This window comes from Leopardus geoffroyi, chromosome C1 (assembly GCF_018350155.1).
Source record: "Leopardus geoffroyi isolate Oge1 chromosome C1, O.geoffroyi_Oge1_pat1.0, whole genome shotgun sequence".
Lineage (NCBI taxonomy): Eukaryota > Metazoa > Chordata > Mammalia > Carnivora > Felidae > Leopardus > Leopardus geoffroyi.
The window spans coordinates 175,700,847-175,722,750 of record NC_059328.1 but is presented as its reverse complement, the minus strand read 5'-3'; the positions used below and the strand labels follow the sequence as shown (position 1 = coordinate 175,722,750).

Sequence of the window (21,904 nt, the reverse complement as noted above, 5' to 3'; positions counted from 1 at the left end):
TTAGAGATAAATCACAGAGGGCCAAGTGTTTGAAATTTTTCCATATAAAGATGCCATAGTGTAAACAAATGGCTTAAAATCATTGCATTTTAAAAGTAGATTGACATTTCAAGGATAGCTGCAATAATGCTCCTTATGCTCTCTTCTCAGAGTTATAATTTAATTCCCTGCTTGGCAGGAAAATCAGTGATTACTCTCACTTCCTGACATTAAAAAAAAATGCCTTGCAAAAAGACAAATAATATTTTCAAACATAGTGTTTGTGTTATACACACTTTATATATCTACCTATGAGTGTACATACACACATAGGTATTTTTGTGGTTATGGACATTTATAGGCACAGTACTTATGTTGTATATACATTAATTATAGAATACATAAGCTCTTTATTTTTTATAAAATATAATTTCTAATCTTAATAATGTTGTTTTTAAAGGTTAACCAGACTGAGTCAAGCACCAAATATTTACAATAAAAATTGTATTTACAAATACCCAACTAAGGAATTTGAGAATCAACAGCCCAGGTGATTTCAGTAAGTCTCAACTCGAAACACCATCTACATGTCAATGGCTCTTAAGTTTGTATCTCTAGCCTAGACACTTCCCATGAACTGCCCACTCAATACACCTACTTTGATGCATCTCAAACTTAACATGTCCAAAATTAAATTCCTAATCTTCCTCCCTAAATTCTTCCTCTAATGGCTATCTTCATATCAGAAATGATAGGTCCATAAAAATAATAAAAAGTGGGGGGCACCTGAGTGGCTCAGAACGTGGAACATGCAACTTTCAATCTTGGAGTTGTGAGTTCAAGGCCCACGTTGGGTGTAGAGATTACTTTAAAAATAAATTAAATTTTTTTTAATTAAAAAAAAAAAAAGAAAAGAAATGATAAGTCCATCCATTCAGTACCTCTCTTAACATCCTATATCCATCACCAAATCCTGTCCCTGTATTCCAAAATACATCCGGAATCCCAGCATTTTTCACTACTTTTGCCACTACAATCACCATTGCCTTTCTCAACAGTCTCCTATCTGGCCGTCTTGCTTCTACCTTTGCTGCATTGGTCTATTCTCCAAATAGCAGCCAGACTGACACATTATAAGCCTGTCATCACCTCCAATGATTTCCAATCTCACACTGAAAATAAGCCCTATAAAACACTCTGTGGTCTCCCCACCTCATTCTACCATCCCTCTGACTTAATTTCCTACGACTCTCCCACTTGCTTACTTCATTCCAACCACCCAGTCTACCTTGTTGTACTTTCAACATTATGAAAAAAGGAGTTCTATGCAGAAGGTTCTTTCCATAAACATCTTCATGGCATTTTCCTCACCTCCTACATATGTCACTGAGAATGTCAAAGCATCATAGAGGTATTTCTTGACGAGCATCTATATCAGCCAGGATCCCAGAAAGAAATGTGTGCCACACTAAAAGAGCTAAAAGAATAAACAAGCGGAACTCACACTTCTCCCTCCCTCAACTCTTTTTCCAGGGGACTTATTAATATAGTCTCTATTTGCCTCCCAGGGCAGAGAGCAGGATGGTGAAAGGCAAGGAACAGGCCTGGAGGAGACAATGTAAAGATACCCAAACTACTTCATTCCATTTCTCCCTAGCACTCAAATATTTGTTGAATGAATCAATATGATGCAATGGTGATTTGACATTGAATGAGGCTGTCAACATGTATACAAAAAAACCCAAACCAAAAACAAACAAACAAAAAAAAACAAAAAAACAAAAACAAAAACTCCGCTCACTGTAAGTGACTGTAAGTCAAAAGGAGTCAGGAGACACCAACGTCATCCAAAGCAGAGACTAAGGAGGTTTTCATGAACTCGATATGGTAAATAAATTGTGAGGCATCTTGGATGCCTCGGGTTCTGCCTTATCGAACTTAAGGTTATTTATCACACTCACCAAAATAAAGAAATATAAAAGAAAGAAGGTAAGTTCCTAAGTGGGCATTGCATTGACGGTATCCTCCCCAACATCCTAATGCCTTGCAGCTTATTTATGATGAGTTGATTCATGATGTCTGATGCATACAACAGATGTTTCTAATAAAGGAAACAGTGGAACAAGAAGTCATACATATGTTATAATCTGAAAGGTAAGAGAATATTAAATGTTTAAATATCCATCCTACATACCGGTATCTACCATGAATAAATCAAGCAAGGCTTCTCATGAGACATTTCATCCCTGTGGCAGGGGTTCATTAAAGAAAAGGTCTTTGAGGAACAAACATTAGTAGAAGCTCTGACTCCCTGGTTTTCTAAATTATTTGTGACATCTGGGCACTTGCGCGCAGCAATAACAAAAGCATAACTTCTTTTATTGGAGTTTCCCAGACTCCTCAAAGATGGTGCAACTACAGAATAAGATAAAGCAACGGGACAAAAGAGCAAACATCTGTTTCACATCCAAAAACTGAAGAATTCATGTTGGTGGAGAATTTAACAAGTAATATACTTGCTGATTCTAGTAGCACCCAGGCCACCCCCGAAGAAAAGGGAAAAAAAATAAACAAGCAGGGTAACATATCATTTAGAGAAACACAGAGAAAAATAAGAGACAATACCCTTAGAAGAGATCTCTCATACCCGCTCCTGGCTTCACTAAGAGAAGAATCTCATTCACTGATGACCCCTTTCTGTCTTCATTCTCCTGAAAGGGAAGATGGTGCTAAGCAAGGCTGATGGAAGACAGCAATAGATTGAGTTGCTATGGTTTCTGAAACGTACTCTAACCCTAAACCATAACCTTACATGCTCCAGTGTCACTCTTACAACCTATTTTCATCCTACTAAATACTTTTTTCCCCTGAAAAGAAATCAATTATGTTACTATGATGGATCTTTAATTTAAGAAGTTAAAAAAGTAATTTCTGAAAAGGATCTTTGGGTTCCTGGGGAAAAGCCCCCATTTCATATGCTGCTCATTCAGGGGCAGGTCCAAGGATTATAAACTTTAAAGCATATATATACAATGGGGGCAGGGGAACCCTTGAGAAAATAAATTTTAAAATACCGCAAATAAATAACTTGACAGTTATCACAAAAATGACAGTATCCAGAAAAACTGCCTATGTTTCAAATAATTATTAGATATGCTTTGGTATACGTTTTTTGGTATACTTTTACACTTACTTCGTTTTGCTTTGACTCATACATTTTGGTTGCCTCTTCGTATTTCAAAGATCTTATGATGTTTTCTACCAAAAGACTAGAAAGAAACTTTCATCTTGTCTCTATCAGGGTTAATCAAAGTTTTGTCATTGTTTCTCCCCTATCCCTGTTTTCCAGGCCAGGTGCTCTAGGACACACACATATCACAAAATGACCTTGGCATGTACTTTCACTCATCACACTGGGTATGTAGGCTCAGTAAGCAGTCGAAAAGATCCCTGGACAACATTCCTTTACCAGGACAGTAGAAATAACTTAATTATACACTGAGGAACTTGGAACCACATATGACCATATGGAATTGCCAATGTTCAATCATCTTTGACCTCCAAAAATGACAATTTCATATGGCTCACACTAATATATCCCACTAAGCCCAAAATAAATGTATCTCCAACTCAGCATCCTGTTAGCCAGAGTCCAAAATTGCCAGGGACAGCTCTAACACACTTCGCGCTAGGGAAAATACGACAGAGGGGCACAGAAGTACAAAAAGACCACAATCTTACCTGATGAGTTTAAAACAGCTGCACATTTTAGATGCGATCATGTGAACAAGCCCCAGGGTTTTAGACAGAGCCTGGGGAAGTAAGAGGCCCTGAAGCCTAAGGTCCATTGACTTCCCAGTAAATCACCTCTGCAATCCCAATTCTCCCACCCAAAATTTTGTCATCGGAGCTGTAACCTACGAGGCACATCAGAAAAGCAAATACACCTCTTTTCTCTCAAGGAAATAGTTCCCACATGGCACATAGAAAGGATTCCCAATTTATAGGCATAAGCTGAGCAGGCCTTCTATGTCCATTACTGGATTCAAATAATCCTGTCCAGAATGATAAAAATTTCTGTGAAACCAAGAGTCCTTTGTTAGCACAGGCCTCTCATCTCCCTATCATTATTCCCTGGGGCATTCATCAAACGCATGTTCTGTACAGCAGGCATCTTGCCTTCATGTGAACACTTGTAAAACACAGCACCTCTGATAAAAATAGTCTCCATGCAAAATGTAAACTTGTGGTTTATCTGGAATCTGACACCAGGCTATTTGCTAACTGGCCTTCTGATGAAATCGCTTTCTGGCCATATGCTTTTTCAATCTGACACAAAATGCCACACAGAGAACAGAGTTCAGCTGAAGCCCTCAACCCATTTTAACAAAAATCTTGGTGTGTGTGTGTGTGTGTGTGTGTGTGTGTGTGTGTGTGGGTAGGTGGGTGGGTGCAGCATGCGCGTGCTATTTTACTGGTTAAGTCTCTCAACCGCAGACTATACAGGCAGACCGTTAACCTCCAGGATTCTGCTGAGACGGCAGTGCGTCCGGGGGACTGTGCTGAAACTACACAACAGCCACCATCTGTTGCAGCGCTTCGAGGAACATTGTCAGCAGCATGAAACACAGTGTCAACCCTAATCATTAAAGGGCTGCTTTGGAAGTTAAAGCCAATAATGGAAATATTCCAGGTCATTAACACCTGGCTTCTTTGTAATAATTGAAAACACAGATATAATATTAATATATTATTAGTACCAAGTATTCATTCCATTTATATTTCAAAAGATAGCAAATACAATCAATATATAGATCCAGATGGGGCAGAATCTTGGCTATGACACCAGCTGAGACACTGGCATTGATAAGAGTAATGAAACCTTCATTTATTGAGAGACTACTATGTGTCAGACTCTGTGTGAGCTGCTGTAAACATAGTGTCTTAATTTTTCCATCACCCTTAGAAGAGAGGTATTATTATTTAGAAGGTAAACTACTTTAACTCCCTAAACTTCATTTTTCTATTCTGTAAAACAATGATAATTTCACCTATTTTGCAAGATTTTAGTAAACATTAAAGATAACATAGATAAATAATGAACACCCAAATAGATGTACAAATAAAAAAATCTGTTATTAAAATATTGTTAATTGCTTAAAGTTTATGCAGACTACACACACACACACACACACACACACACACACACTAAAGTATTAGCTCTAGACTCAACGTGTATAACATAAAGTACAGAAAACTTCAAACATCCCATCAGATGATGTAGGACACCACCTCGCTGATTCCGCAGATTTAAGGAATAAGCTAACAAAAACAAAACAGAGCAGCTGTGTGAGTACATCATCATTTAAATTAGTCAGCATGTATTAAAAGCCTACTCTAGTATAGTAAGAAACTGCAGAGAAAGTCTTAACACAATGCTCCTGTAACTGTATTTAAGGATACAGAACATATACAGGTAATACATTATTCTGTCATTTAGAGCAACGTATACAAGAATACTAATGAAATGAGTGGCAAAACAAAGCATTAGTCGACACACACAGAAATCAAGGATCTCTGAAGAATAAGAGCTGAGAAACATTTGTACTCAGTATATAATTTTCAAACTGAAGTCTACCTTTAATAGGAAAGTAAGGACTACATGCTAAGTGACAAGGTGAGTTAGCTGTCCTATTCCAAATAGTCAATACTATCCCTATGGAGAGTTATTACCACCCTCTCTGAGTATCACCCCTCCATTTATCCCCTGCTATGTGACTATTAGCCAAAACACCTCAAAGGTAAATAGGAGAAAAAGCACATACTGGCTCCATTGTTCTATAAATTTCCCTAGTAGCCCTATAAATTTAGCATTAAAAATCATAGCAAGAATAAAAATCAGTAATAATGGAAATGCAAATTTACTAGAATACTGTATTATTACCACCTACATCAGACTAAAATGTCTTCCTTAAATCACAAACATGGATATTCAAAAACAAAGAAGGTAAGAAAGCTTACTGAAAAAAACCCCTCACCTTTAAATGGTTGAGGAAAAAATGTATATACACATGTGTATATACTACTCAAATACATCATATACATACACACATACACACACAAACAATGAACCAGAAGAATGACAATATAAACGAGGTAAGATATTAACAAAAGGTTAACATAGGTAAAGGAAATCCCTTCCACTATTCTTACAAATTTATTCTAAGTTTGAAATTATTTCCAGAGAAAGAATTATAAAAATAAAGCTAGCTAAAAAACATTTAACCATAAAACAAAGTAAAAGTTAAATGTCAAAATGCTTATTTCTTCCTCTTAAAATTCAAGAAAAGCTACTCTAATAATATCATTAACCATTATCTAAAGGAGCATTCAAAAACTTAGGAAAGTTACAGTCAATGAGGAATATACTAGTTCAGTAGAGAAAACCATAGGATTTTTTTTTCTGACATAATTCTCCTGAGTATAAATACGAATCTCTGACAAAAATGACAAAGAAAATCAAACCTAAAATAATTATGTTTGACCAGACATGAGACTGTACAAGGCATGAGGTAACAACAGCCATGACTTAAATATTTTGTTTTCCTTTTAATATCTCATATTAATAGCTACCAGTCTGAACTATAATCAGGAATTGCTTTCTCCAAGGAGTCCACCAATTATAGTCATGACCTCATATATTTCTGGCAAACGTGGGTGCCCCAGAATCTCCCAAGTTAGAGAATATCAACACGATTTGGTATAATCCACTTTAAGGATATACATACAGATGTCACTGCACTGAGTTTTAGAAAATGTATATTAATAAAAGTTTCATTGTGAAAGAACATTATTTAGCACCAACACACTTGCCATTGATTTCAGATTAGAAATGAGATGAAGCTTCTAAAGGAAATCAATTTTTGAATTGGTTAAGTAATTAGGCTGAGGTACAAACTTAAAGGATCCTAAATTGCTATATTCAGTCTCTTAAAAGTTCTAGTTGAAATAAACAAGCATCTAAGGGAGAAAAAAATCTTCAGGTATCATTTAAAAGGAGGCTCTTTGGGGGTGCCTGGGAGGATCAGTCGGCTGAGTGTCCAACTCTTGATTTCAGCTCAGGTCATGATCCTGGGGTCATGGGACTGAGCCCTGCATCAGGCTCTGTTTTGGGCATGGAGCCTACTTGGGATTCTCTCTCTCCCTTTGCCCCTCCTTGACCCCCTCTCCCAGAACACACACACTGTCTCTCTTATTCTTCTTGAAAAGACAGCATTGAAAAGTTTGTTGGTACTTTATATGTTCACTAAGCAATTATTGTTACAGGTGTAGTTTCAGAATGTTCCCTGGAAAATGATTCAGAGGCATCAGAACTTCTTCAACAAATTTAATTAATAGCACTGACATTCAGTCATCACTCATTTAGTCCTGTGTAAATACAAAAAAAAGTGCTCAGAGTAATTACAAACACTTCTGTGTGTGCATCAGCAGCATGAGGCTCCATACTTCTTTAGAGATTAGGATGTCTTATAATTATATCCCTTTTCCTATTTTTGTCATTAGCCCTTTGGACTAAGCTTAAGACATATATACCTGGTACTAAATTTGAGTATGTCATATATGTTGCAATAACAAGGTTCCATTTGAAGATATAAGAAAATATAAAAGCAAATTATTATATATTATTACAATCAGGAGCCTAACCACATAACTCAATTATTAGATTATCAACAAATTAATAAATCACTTGGTATCTATTTGCAAATATGCTATGTTTTTCCTGGATGGTAACTTGCAGCACAGAAGGTAAAACATAGAAGAGTGACAGACTGGGATGCTCTATCATCTCCAGACACATACTGTAGATATTTCCCCCCTAACAACTGGAAAACTAGCATTAGGAATCCTAAGTGACCACAGAGGGCTCTAAAAGCCAGTGGGAGGAACTACACTTAATGGGTACATACAGGTTTGAAAACAATAGGAGAGCACTAATTAAAAGAAGAAAACTCCTCTCCCCCTAACTTTGTGTGTGTGGGTGTGCATATATGTGCATGCATGCCCCCCCCCAAACACACACACAAGCAATCTTCAAACATCACCTCAGTGCTGCATTTTCGTTTGATTCCCACACACAAACTCCTTAACTGTGCACTTTACTGGAGACGGAAATTATTTCTCTGTGGGTGGCAAAAGCATTGGGATTCTTCCTGATATTGTTTGAATAAATATTAAAATAATATTCCTTCATAAACAAGTGGTTATTCATCCTTCAAACATTTATTGCCAATTGCAACTTTGTGTGCAAGGAATGAAGGCCCTAGAATATAAAAGAATAATATCACAACACGGACCTGCTCATGGCAGTTACACAGGGAACAGATCAGTGTTTGGACTCTAAAATTATTTCCCCAAAATAAATAAATTAAATAAATTAACTAATAAAATAAAATAAAATCCATGCCTTTCCTCTACACTGAGATTGCATCTAACTATTAAAAAAAGAGAGGCGCCTGGTTGGCTCAGTCGGTTAAGGGACGGACTCTTGATTTCTGCTCAGGTCATGATCTCATGGTTCTTGAGTTCGAGCCCCATGTCAGGCTCTGTGCAGTACAGAGCCTGCTTGGAATTTTCTCCCTCCCTGTCTCTCTGCTCCTCCCTCTCTCTGTCTCAAAATACATAAACTTTGAAAAGAAAAGGGAAAAAAAAGAAAAGAAAAGAAGAAGTAGTCCAATGGCAATTCACAGAGAAGATGAATATTACACCTTGTTTGTGTGAGGTTAAAAGAGAACCTGAAAAGCCTAGGTGAGAGGTAAAATGTGAGCTGAACCTGGAAAGGGGTATAGATATTAATAGACAAATGAATTTATTCTAGTTTTCAAAAAGAGTATGTGAACAAGAAGAGAGGACAACAGCAAAGGTAAAATCTCTTAAGCATTCAACGATTGTCCAATCAGTGTAGAATACAAGAGCCATCGAGAATGTCTGAGGACAGAGGCACATGGTGTGGGAACACAAAGGAGAGATAAAGAGGTCTTTGCAAGAGTGAGATGCTGAAGCCTTCTGACCAGGAAGAGACTAGATCAGAGCTGCAATGAAGTAGAGTGGGAGAATACCAAAGGCTAAGAGGAAAGTTAAGAAGGAATCTCAAGCAGCGCAGCAAGAGGCAGTGAAGGCCAGAATCAGGGTCAGAGAAGTAGTGGGAATGGAAACTAGCAGGCTCTAATGTACCTCTCAGCCATAAAATCTACATTTTAAATAATGTGACCTTTACTACAAAGAGCTAAGTGAAGGTGGCATAAGAAACTTTAGTCAATATGCATTTCCAAAATAAACCTCCATGACACAGCTGAAATAACAAAAGTAGGGGAAGATCCACAGTATGTGAGAAACCAAAACAGCTAAAGAATAGCCGGGTAAAAGGTTAGCTACAAATGTGGGACATCATAATCCACCATGAATATTATAGCCAGCCACATGTTATAAACTGTTTTTAATGTTATTCCTGTGGAAATGTAGAATTAAACAAGCTAGAATCAAGTTCAACTCTCTCCTTTACTCTAAGGTATTACTAAAGTTTATGTCATGAAAAGAACACAATGAAGCTGGGGTGCCTGGATGGCTCCGTTGTTAAGCTTCTGACTCTATATTGGCTCAGGTCATGGTCTCAGGTTCATGAGTTCAAGCTCCATGTAGGGCTCTGCGCTGACAGTATGGAGCCTGCTTAGGATTCTCTCTCTCCCTCTTTCTCTGCTCCTCCCCCACTCGTGCATGCTATCTCTCTCTCTCTCTCTCTCTCTCTCTCTCAAAAATAAAAATAAATAAACTTTAATTAAAAAAAAGAACAGGGGAGCCTGGGTGGCTCAGTTGGTTAAGCATCCAACTTCAGCTCAGGTCATGATCTCACAGTTTGTGAGTTCAAGCCCTGCATCAGGCTCTGTGCTGACATCTCAGAGCCTGAAGCCTGCTTCGGAATCTGTGTCTCCCTCTCTCTCTGCCCCTCCCCTGCTCATGCTCTGTCTCAGAAATAAATAAAACATTTAAAAAAATTAAAAAGAAAAAAAAGAACACAATGAAGCCATATTGTTACTTCCTTTATAATTCCACCTAACAGCCAATATCAACAGCCTCCCCTACCCCAAAGAACAGTTCTAAGACATACATGTATTAAACTCAATTATATTCTACAAGGACTAGTATTTTATGGGGATCACTATGTAAAAAAGTTTTAAATAATGAAGTAGAAGAATTTTTGGTCATGTTCTGGAAATTTCCTACTTATAATCTGAAGACTCTGCAAATCAAAGGGTAAGTTTTATAATTCACAAATTATTTCTCTCAAATCATTCTTTCCCAAAATGTAGTAAGTGATATAATAGATGACTTTAAGTGATTCCTGAGTAACCTTTCCTGTAACACTTTTTATTTCACTATTAAAATACACGTATTAAAAAAGTATAGACCACAATAGGATACTTTCCTTTTAAATATATTTGTTTTTAACAAAAGGTTTATTTGAATAAATATATTAAAAGGTACAGAGGTGATACTCAAATATTTCCAGTGATAGAATAAAGACAAACATAAAAAACTGTTGTAGCAGGACACTGCATAGTTAGATTTTAATATCCACTAAACAAAGTGGCATAGATATTTTTATCAGAGTGTTACTTTTTAGTAATTTTTACTTGATCTCAAGTTTATGGAGAATCAAGTCTCTTACTTAAATCAGAATTAGTATTAAATGTAATATTGATAACTAGAATGTGATTTATATTAGTTTGAAAACAAAGAAAATACTTCCTCTTTCTATTGGATTTGCTATTTCTAATCTTTAAACTTGTATTAGGAAAAACATAAATTATAAAAGCAGAATCAGAAATTACAGATTTCTGTAACAGATGGATTGAAAACAGCAAAATGAATTGATACATTAAAATTAATACAAATCTTGGATTTCAAATTCAAATTTTAACTTCAAAAAACGTTAAGTATTGTTTCTGTAAAGGAAGTGACTTAAACACATGTTGGGAAAAGCTTGAATTAAATAATTCTTTTAAAATAGCCTATAGTACAAATCTGTTTTAAAATCAACAGGAAATTAATTAAACAAGAATATATACCAAGTGTGGAAATAAGACCATTAAGTCAAAAAATACAGGAAAACACTGTTTGAAGTAGCCTAAATTTCATTGTGATTGTCAGTCTTTTTGTTCTTGGCCCTTTTTTGGGAGATGTGCCAAAATGTTAACTTCCAAAGATAAACGCATCTGAAAACATCTCCTAATTAGTACACAGGAACAATTTTTTATTATGTTTATTTATTTATTTTGAGCAAGAGAGAGTGCACGCAAGCACACAGGGCAGGGACAGAGAGAGAGAGGGAGAGAGAGAACCCAAAAACACTCCTGGCAGGAGCGCAAAGCTCAATGTGGGGCTCAATCCCAGGAACCGTGAGCTCATGACCTAAGCCAAAATCAAGAGCCAGACACTCAACTAACTGAGCCACCCAGGCATCCCTGCAAATTTTAGATAAAACAAAATCTAAGTTTATATTATTTCCATTTAAACTGAATATTATTTTCACATATTTGAAGATAAATGTTGAGGGATTTTGTATGGAAAAAATCCATATATATTTAGACCTAATGATGCCAGAGCTATTCTAGAAGGTTGTTTTGTTTAGTTTAATACCTCCAAAAATGTGTTTACATGATGCACTGCAGTAGTCCAAATGCATTTTTTTTTTTTAAGTATAAAGAAGTAAAGTGGTAAGTGAACTTTTTTGTCAAGACATAAGAAAGGTCTGATTTCAGGTCACATAATCATATAGATAAGTGAGGACATTTCTTTCAAGTTGGAAAGGGCTTACATCAGCAAATATTTTCATTTTTCCTTCTATATAACTGTCACACATGTATCTACTATCAAGGAAGTTAAAGTCAATTATACATATATGGAGTGAAGGTTTAACAGTGTTGTATTTTATCACAATTTTAATGACTTCAAAATATGTTATGGATGGGTTTAGTGTTAGCTACCTATCCCTGCAAAATATATGTCAGAAAAAATATCATGAGTTTTGAAATGCTATTAAACCATGGTTCTCGGGAGGGTGATTTTACACTCTCAGGACATTTGGCAACAACTGGGGATGGTTTTATCTTCCTAGGGGGCATTTGTATCAACCAAAGATGCTTCCTCCCAACTCCCACAATCAGAGGACATTGAGCAACATCTGAAGATATTTTTAGTTATCACAATTGGAGGCATAGTGCTGGCGTCCAGTAGGTAGATGCCAGGGATGCTGTTAAACATCCATCCCACGATGCACAGAACAGCCTCTTCCTCCTGCTGGACAACAAAGAATGATCTGGCCTTACATGTCAAAACTGCCAAGGGTGAGAAATTCTGTACTCAACACATCACCATGAAACATGTTCTACATGTTAGGGTCAAAGACAGAAGATAGGAAAAGCACAGAAGGTCAAAGAAGAGGGAAGATAAGATATAAAAGAAAGATCAGAATCCATTAAAGAAAAACATAAAGTATTTTCTAAACAAACATTTACTGTATGGCTAATATGAGAAATGCAAATATGAGGCCAAACTAGTAATGATCACAAACATACAGAAAGAATGTGAGCAAATTTGACACGCATTTATAAAAGAAAAAGGATGCCTATTTTTTTTTTTAAGCTACATTTCTGGCTTGTTGATGAATGAACTGACTTTCATACAATTATTTTACTGTCTAGTGGACATGTTTCCCATTCCTCATAGATGCTATGCCAAGAATATGCTAGAGTTAACTGGGGGTGATGCATATTAAGCAGCAGTGCTACTTGGATAGATTGTCCAAATTATAGTGACCTTGAACTGTACAAATCAAAACTCTTTAATTCCAACAATGCTAATCTCTTCCAATACAACTAAAAGAGTATATATTACAATCTCACCTTTTTATTATCATCAAGGTGTATACATTTGTAAATAGAATTTATGTTGTAATGATTCATACTAACCTACTAAAAGATTTTACCTTAGTGGGGAATGGATGTAAGGGGGTGAGGGTGGGAAGGTAAACAGTCATATTTTGCTCTCTAGAACTTAGGAGCATCTGAATCTTTTACAATGGGAATGCATTCATGTAAAATAACATTTTTTTAAATAATGAATTCACCCAAAAGCAAAATGCAAAAATTCTTCTATAGTCTGCAAATATTTAATACAATGCCTTGCTTTATATGAGATACAAATTGTTTAAAAGTTGCAGTAACAGCTTTAATCATATTCCTAAAAAGGAATCTGCAAAGAAATCCTAGAGTTTATTTCATAGGTTTAAAAATGTTTAGAAAACAAATATCACTCGTAAATAAAGAGATGTATTGAGTTAAATTTCCATATGTGGTGTTTACCAAAAGAAAAGAACAATTGAATGCCATCAGCACACCATTTTTACTACGGAATTTTATTGATATTTTTATGTTGCTACATCTCTGAAAATTAACCAACTGATACCATTAGAGTATTTTTAGGAAGTTAGAAATTCTTCTAATAGTTATAAAAGGAATGTTTATCACCTCTGAAATGGATCCCATAAATGTTTTACAACTTTTATGAGGGTTATTTTGATTCAGTAAAATAGTATATATAGCAATAATCAACAAACAGTTAAAGAAATAATTTAAATTTTCTCTATCCTGCTTTATTTAGTTTTGAGCAGGAATAACTGCAGTTTGTATTTTATGATTGATTTTTCTCATTTATTAACATATCATTTGAGGGACAAAATATGAATTAAAAGGAAATCAGTTATTTCACCCCCTAAAATTGGGAACATATCATAAATTTTTCTCATTCAGCAATTAAGGTAATTTACAATAAATAGACAAGTGACACTTTGGCCAGGCCTGAAGGTCAGCTTGCCAGGTGCAAAAACGAACAATGAAAAACTGGAAATGGAAACACTATATTCATAAAATCAATCTCCTTATGGAACTATAATTTCATTTATAGATAAATATCTCTTGTTCCATCTAATATCATCTTCCATGTGATATCATATCACAATATAAAAGCAATAACACTTTTGCTAAGTTTATGGCATATTTTAAAATATAGATATGTCTTTATAAAAACATACCTTAGTCATTTGCTTATATGATTAGGTATATTATTATAAATTATAAATAAAATCAGCATCCTCAACTTTTCAAGAAGAGTTATCCATTAATATGGCACCAACCAATAAATCACAAACATACTCATGGGTGCCTGGGTGGCTCAGTCAGTTGAGCATCCGACTCTTAATTTTAGCTCAGGTCATAATATCACCAGTTTGTGAGATCAAGCCCCACATCAGGCTCTGCATTGACAGTGTGGAGCCTGCTTGGGATTCTCTCTCCCCTCTCTCTCCATCCCTCCCCTGCTCAGGCACATGCTCGCTCTCTCTCTCTCTCTCTCTCTCTCTCAAAATAAATAAACAAAAGAAAGAAAGAAAAAGAAAGAAAGAAAGAAAGAAAGAAAGAAAGAAAGAAAGAAAGAGAAAGAAAGAAAGAAAGAAAGAAAGAAAGAAAGAAAGAAAGAGACAAAGAAAAGAAATAAGGAAAGAAAGAAAGAAGAAAGAAAGAAAGAAAGAAAGAAAGAAAGAAAGAAAGAAAAAAAGAAAGGAAGGAAGGAAGGAAGGAAGGAAGGAAGGAAGGAAGGAAGGAAGGAAGGAAGGAAGGAAGAAAAGAAAAAAGAAAAGAAAATGTTTGGGGGCACCTGGGTGGCTCAGTCAGTTAAGCATCCAACTCTTGATTTCGGCTCAGGTCATGATCTCATGGTATGTGCGTTTGAGCCTCCTGTAGGGCTCTGCACTGGCAGCAGGGAGCCTGCTGGGGATTCTGTCTCCCTCTCTTTCTGCTTCTCCCCTGCTCATGCTCTCTCTCTCAAAATGAACATTAAAAAAAAAAAAGAAAATGAATTGTTTACTAATATAACTATATTCAACATACAGATGTAGGTTTAAAATTTTTTTTAACGTTTATTTGTTATTGAGTGACAGAGAAAGACAGAACGTGAGCAGGGGAGGGGCAGAGAGAGAGGGAGACACAGAATCGGAAGCAGCTCCAGGCTCTGAGCTGTCAGCACAGAGCCCGATGTAGGGCTCGGACTCACAAACTGCGAGATCATGACCTGAGCTAAAGTCACTCGCTTATTCAACTGAGCCACTCAGGCGACCCCAGATGTAGGTTTATAATGCTTGTCATGAAATGCTTTTCTAGTAATACTAATATAACTGCCTAGTACTAGTTTTCATTAATGTAGGAAAATTCATTTTGTCAAAATTGATTGTATCTGTTGATATTTACTTCTAGGTACCCCTACTTCAAATTCAAGATGGTGTGAAATCAGAAAAGCCCAAATTGAAGTCATAAATAACAGGTAACTAACTCTACAATACAATTGTGGTTACATTTAAGAATGACCTTATGGAGGGGCACCTTGATGGCACAGTTGGTAAAGATTTCAAATTTTGATCTCGGCTCAAGTCATGATCTCATGGTTCATGAGTTCAAACCCCTATTGGGCTCTGTGCTGATGGTGTGGAGCCTGCTTGGGATTCTGTCTCTCCTTCTCTCTGTCCCTCCCCCACTTGTTCTTGCTGGCTGGCGCGCTCTCTCTCTCTCTCTCCCCCTCAAAATAAATAAATAAGCTTAAAAAAAAAAAAGAATGACCTTGTGGAAACAAATTGCAGAGATATTCTTTGGAGAATTAGGGATAACCTAGGGAGGCTTGTAGTATCTTGTCATTTGGCCAAGGATTGAAGTTCATTTTGCCAAACCTATGAAATCCTTAATCTGTTTCTGGGATGGAGCGTATAACCATGGAAGCTGTAACCCCAAGATGAACTTTAAACTCTGGTCAGCTAAACTGGCCAATTCTAGAAATGCCTGCCTTATATTAGGTGCAATTTGGTCTTTAACAACACAGAACTGTTCTTTTAAAATATTTGGCAAGTCAGTCCTTTCTTTTCCATCCCCTATATAATGATTCTAGTTTCGATCTCTATTATCTACCTCCTGGGTAGAAAAGACTTACCTTTGGAATGGAGACTTTAGGTTCATATTTGGGTTCTTCTCAGTCTCTTTTGTTGGCTTTTCATTTTCTGATTCCACTTAACTATCAGTGCTCTCAAAGGTCTGACCTAATGGCACTAACAATCATCCATTCTTACAACATCCAAATACATTTCTATATCCTGGGATTTATCCTTATTTCCAAATGGCATATCCAACTTGCCATAGTGTATTTCCCCTATAATCGTCCCCAAACAACTCAACCTTAAAAATCCAAAGTGGTGGGGCGCCTGGGTGGCGCAGTCGGTTAAGCGTCCGACTTCAGCCAGGTCACGATCTCGCGGTCCGTGGGTTCGAGCCCCGCATCAGGCTCTGGGCTGATGGCTCAGAGCCTGGAGCCTGTTTCCGACTCTGTGTCTCCCTCTCTCTCTGCCCCTCCCCCGTTCATGCTCTGTCTCTCTCTGTCCCAAAAATAAATAAATAAACGTTGAAAAAAAATTAAAAAAAAAAAAAATCCAAAGTGGAATTCTTAGTCTTTTCCTCCAATCACATTATTTGTCCCATATGTCCTTGTCTTGGTGAAAAGTAGCACCATCTAGTCAATCTGTTGAAGTCTGCACATGATCCTCATTATTCCTTCTTCCTGAAATGTTCACATCCAATCAGCCAACATTCTATACATGAAACATCACTCCAATTCAGTCTTCTCCAATTTCACTGATATCTCCTACATTTGGGTCCTCATCATCTTTCATCTAGACTATTTTAACATTTCCTAAGATAGTTCCATACCACTATTTTCACCCTTCTTCATTCCATCTTGCCCAAAAGCTGTGAGGTTTCATAAGTGTAAAGTTTATCATGTTCCTTACCTCCTTTTAATTTACTGTACTCTGTTTGAAAACCTTGAGGGACTCCCCACAGTCCACCGTGACAGTGCTCTAATAGAGGCACATGTATACTTAGGGAAGTATAACATCAAGCCAAGGAGTAAACAAAGTCACAAGATTAATATTCCATAAATCTGGAAGATTGGTATTGCCTCACTGTAATTAAAATACATTAGTTTTACTTTAAAACAAAGTTTATGGAGTAGAAGGTCAGATTCAAGTGAATTTGAGACTTCAAAGAAATTCCACTTGAAACAGATAGGCTAAGCTTGTGAATCATTGCTTCTCTGATATTGGGATACTTTGAAGGAATCTAGCACAGTAGCTGGCACATAAGAATAAAGTTAGAAAAGTGTTTTAAATGATGGTCTGCATGATTAAATGTAGAAATCTCTAGCTTTAAAGAACTTAGCAAATAATTATTGGGTCTCCCTTATTTTACAACTATTGAAAAAAAATTCAACGGAAGCTGATCACCCCATTGAAATTTCAATTATTATCATGGTTGGAAATCCATGGAAATAGAAATCCTCTTATCCAATACATTCTTCTATAGTAGCCCTGACCCATAGCTACTCAGCCTTTCTCCAAATAGGTTCAGCAACAAAACATCACTATTGAATAATCAATTTGATTCTTTTTCAGAAGCTTCTTTCTTACACTGGGTTGGAATCTGATGATAACATAACTTAATTTCTTCCTAACACAGAAACCATACATGATGTCATATCTCACAAAATACAAGACTGAAAAAGAAAAAATGCCATTGGATTCAAACTGTGGAAAGGACCAATTCCAAAAATAACAATGTAACAAGACCAACTTTATTTATTGATTCTCAGAATCTTTCTGGTGATCTGCTAAGAAGGAGACTAAGGAAATCCAATGCGGCCTGCTCTCCAAACCCAATACGCAGTGTGAATTCAAAATCTTGGGGCCGTGGGAAAAGGGGGCATACGAGAAAACCTACATAAAAATCTGCTGGTATCACTAAAGATTTTTGCTTTTATACTACTCAGTGATGCATACAAGATTCATATTATTATCTTCATTTTGAAAAAAAAATTTTTAACATTTATTTATTTTTGAGAGACAGAGAGGGACAGAGCATGAGTAGGGGAGGGGCAGAGAGAGAGGGAGACACAGAATCCGGAGCAGGCTCCAGGCTCCAAGCTATCAGCACAGAGCCTGATGCGGGGCTCGAATTCACAAACCGTGAGAACATGACCTGAGCCCAAGTCGGACGCTTAACGACTGAGCCACCCAGGTGCCCCGATATTATTGTCTTCATTTTGCATTCAAGAAAATAATATCCCCAAGATCCCTAAACAAGGAAATGATGGATCCACAGGTAAGACTACACACCACAGGAAAACATATAGTAAGGGGTCAGGTTTATATGTATCTTGGTTAAGTCTTCACTAACTCATCTGGGGTCTTCCTTCGTAACATCCCACAAGCTACACACTGTGCTTCATCTTTTCTTGTGAACATTCAATACTTAAGATGTACTGAGGGGGGTAGAGTACATAAATAAAAGCAAAACAAAGCCCCAGTATGTTTCTACTTTGAGGGTTTCTTTTTTTTTTTCTTTTCTTCTTTCTTTCTTTTTCTTTCTTTCTCTTTCTTTCTTTCTTTCTCTCTCTCTCTCTCTCTCTCTCTCTCTCTCTCTTTCTTTCTTTCTTTCTTTCTTTTTCCTTATATAGTTCTTTGTTTTCAAATTTTAGCCATGGGACATTTCTTTAAAAACTGTTACTGGCCGGGGCGCCTGGGTGGCGCAGTCGGTTGAGCGTCCGACTTCAGCCAGGTCACGATCTCGCGGTCCGTGAGTTGGAGCCCCGCGTCGGGCTCTGGGCTGATGGCTCAGAGCCTGGAGCCTGCTTCCGATTCTGTGTCTCCCTCTCTCTCTGCCCCTCCCCCGTTCATGCTCTGTCTCTCTCTGTCCCAAAAATAAACAAACATTGAAAAAAAAAATTAAAAAAAAAAAAAAAAAAAACTGTTACTGGAGAGGGGCACCTGGGTCGCTCAGTCAGTTGAGCGTCCAACTTCAGCTCAGGTCATGATCCCACAGCTCGTGGGTTCAAGCCCAGTATCGAACTCTGTGCTGATAGCTTGGAGCCTGGAGCCTGCTTAGGATTCTGTGTCTCCCTCTCTCTCTGCCCCTAACCCACTTGGATTCTGTCTCTGTCTCTCTCAAAAATAAACAAACATTAAATTTTTTTTTTTTTAGAAAAAGTGTTACTGGAGAAAATGGTCAAAAGCTGATTTTTGTAATGTTTTAATATTAATGCCTTAAAGAGAATTCATATTTAAAAGACTTTTTTTCTGGGATAAACATTTTCATGTGCCAAGTTACAAAACAAAATGCAGCATGCTCTTAGCCTTTCATGGAAATGGTGCATTTTAAACATCAGACCTGAAAAATAGATTCCATCCTTGAGATCCAAGTGACTTTATTGCCTATCTAGACATCAAGAAGAGCCTCAAAGACAGAGCCTCTCCTCAGACGCAAAATAAGTTAAGGCCAGGCACACGCGGGTGCTAACGCGTATCCAGAAAATAAGGCAGGAAATAATGACCTAAATAATCCAACCTGCAGGCATCCAGTCATCATTGACACAGCCGTTCAATCAAAATGAACCAAATCTTGAAAGTGCTAAGAAGGATAAAGCAAAACGGCGTAGATGGGTGCTGATCAGTTTATAATGCACTCACTCTTTCTCAGTCGTCTGTCTCCTACAGAAAAATTATGACTCTGCCAGAAACCACTGCCAAATGATTTAGGTTTCTCTACTTATTTTCTGTTCAGATGTCAACAATCCACAGCATTCCACATTTATCTTAATGGCAACATGATTTGAAATTATGAAATTACATCTACAGGATTCTCCTCCTCAAGCTCTTCCTGCCCCCATCCCAGTACACCCCCTAAAATCAGTTGCTGTACATCTGTATATTATGTGAAAAAAGTCAAATTACAATTTAGTGTGTTGTATGTGGTCCCAACTGTATCTTAAATATTAAGAAAAATGTAATTAAACTGGCCGGATCATTTTTGTTCCTTTCTACTCTTCAGCATTCTTTAACTTGTTTTGATAGCGCGCAAATATTGATGTTTATATGCTAAAAACATTAACAAGAGTTTTCCCCTATGTAATTTTAGGGTTAAGGATTTCTTATCTGGTTCACATTAATATTTTATATTACAAATTTTACTCCATGATATTTTGTTCGTATATAAATAAAAGAAGCAAACATTACTCCACAAAGAGAAAATGTGTCTCAGTTCAAATTACACAATGTTTTAAACTAGGGTGGTTTCTTTTTTTTTTTTTTTTTCTTTTCACAGAAAATACATAGCTTTTGATAGAGAGGTAGCAAAAAACAGGCATTCTTTCTGCATCTCTCTAGTTTTTTTCTAAATGTTTATTTATTTATTTTGAGAGATAGAGAATGAGAGCAGGTGAGTTGGGGAGGGGCAGAGACAGAGGGAGAGAAAGAATACCAAGCAGGCTCCACATTGTCAGTGCAGAGTCCAGTGCAGGGCTCAATCTCACAAACCATGAGACCATGACCTGAGAGGAGATCAAAAGTCAGATAATCAACTAACTGAACCACCCAGGTGCCCCTACCCTGCTCTAGTTTTTTACTTTTTCTAAATTGCAAATGACACACTACATTGAAGCTATTCCATTGGTACTTATAGTTTAGGATAGATTAATTTACATAAAACAGCATAGTTGTTAATCAGACTGAAAACCACATATTTTTTGCTATTGTTAAATACAGCAGCACAAAAATTATACTTTTTCTGCATAATAATGCTAACTGTCATTTACTGACCACCTATAAAGCTGCAGCCACTGTGCTACCTGAAACAGTTATGTGTTTAATCCTCTTAAGAATCCTGTGTGAAATTACTGTATGTACCCATCTTACAGGTTAAGAAAGAAAAGCTTTGTGCAATTAGTCTGCCAAAGAGCATCCAGGCTGTTAATACCAAACCCTATCTCCAAAGAAGTCAAAGCTCAGACTTTTTCTACAATATAGAAATTTCTATAATGTGTTACACTGATCGTGCAAAACTATAATGAATATTGGTGCATGTGTGTTTAAAATATCAAATACGCTAAAATGTGAAGTGCTAATTCAGTAGTATTTACTGTCTAAAAGTAGGCTTATAAAACATAATTAGAACAAAAATATCTGCTATCAATAAACCCACCTGAGCAATAAGGGCCCATCATCCTCTCAAAGTAAATTCAATATATTTCTGGGTGCCATGAATTGAGTTGTATCTCTACCCCCAAGATTCATATGTTGAAGACCTAACTTCCAATGTGATATTATTTGAAGAGGAGGCCTTTGGGACATGAGTTTAGATGAAGTCATGAGGGTGAGCCCTCATGATGGGATTAGTACTCTCATAAGAGTAGACACTAGCGCATGAGCACTCTCCCTCATGTGCTCCTCCACCCCCTCCACTTCCCTCATCCAACATATTGGCCTCTCAGTTTCTTAATTCTTCATACCCAATTCCTCCCTTCTCACTTTTTCAGGCAAGCATTCCTCTGTCCTTATCACTTAGAACTATTACAACTGACGTTAAATATTCTGACCACTGTCTCCTATAATACATAGATCTTTTTCTATTTCTTGGTACCTTCCCCTATCAGTCTGTCCCCTCCCTCTTTCAGGTGCCTTCTCTTATAATAGTTCAGTCCTTGGTCCATGTTTTTTAACCACCTTCTAGAATATAACTTAAAACTTCGTTACTACATTAACCTTCTACTGTACATTTAGGAAAAAATCAATTGTCCTCCATACACTTATCTAAGAAGAGTCCTAGAGGAGAAAAAAAATCACAAAGCTTTAATATATACGACAACAAATCTTAAGTGGTCCTCAATACTGCTTGGAATTCTAATATGTTATCCTAGTTTGCATCTTCTTATTTTCCACAATGACAGA

At 36.7% G+C, this 21,904-nt stretch overlaps 1 protein-coding gene and 1 long non-coding RNA gene across 34 annotated transcripts in view; one reads left to right on the top strand and one right to left on the bottom strand.

Annotated features, from left to right (window-relative positions):
• GULP1 (GULP PTB domain containing engulfment adaptor 1) overlaps nucleotides 1–21,904 on the bottom strand; it is a 274,031-nt gene that overhangs the window by 231,765 nt on the left and 20,362 nt on the right. For 2 of the 33 annotated variants that reach the window (XM_045480460.1, XM_045480485.1), the window contains exon 2: nucleotides 2,605–2,690. The exons of 29 other annotated variants lie outside the window; for them this stretch is intronic. The gene's annotated coding sequence lies outside the window, so the exon portion shown is untranslated. The remainder of the gene's footprint in view (nucleotides 1–2,604; nucleotides 2,691–21,904) is intronic. 2 more of the 33 variants (XM_045480461.1, XM_045480482.1) reach the window with 1 other exon arrangement.
• On the top strand, nucleotides 15,110–17,920 carry LOC123599206. The gene is made up of 2 exons (XR_006713039.1): nucleotides 15,110–15,408; nucleotides 17,643–17,920. It is a non-coding gene; the product is annotated as an uncharacterized LOC123599206 (long non-coding RNA).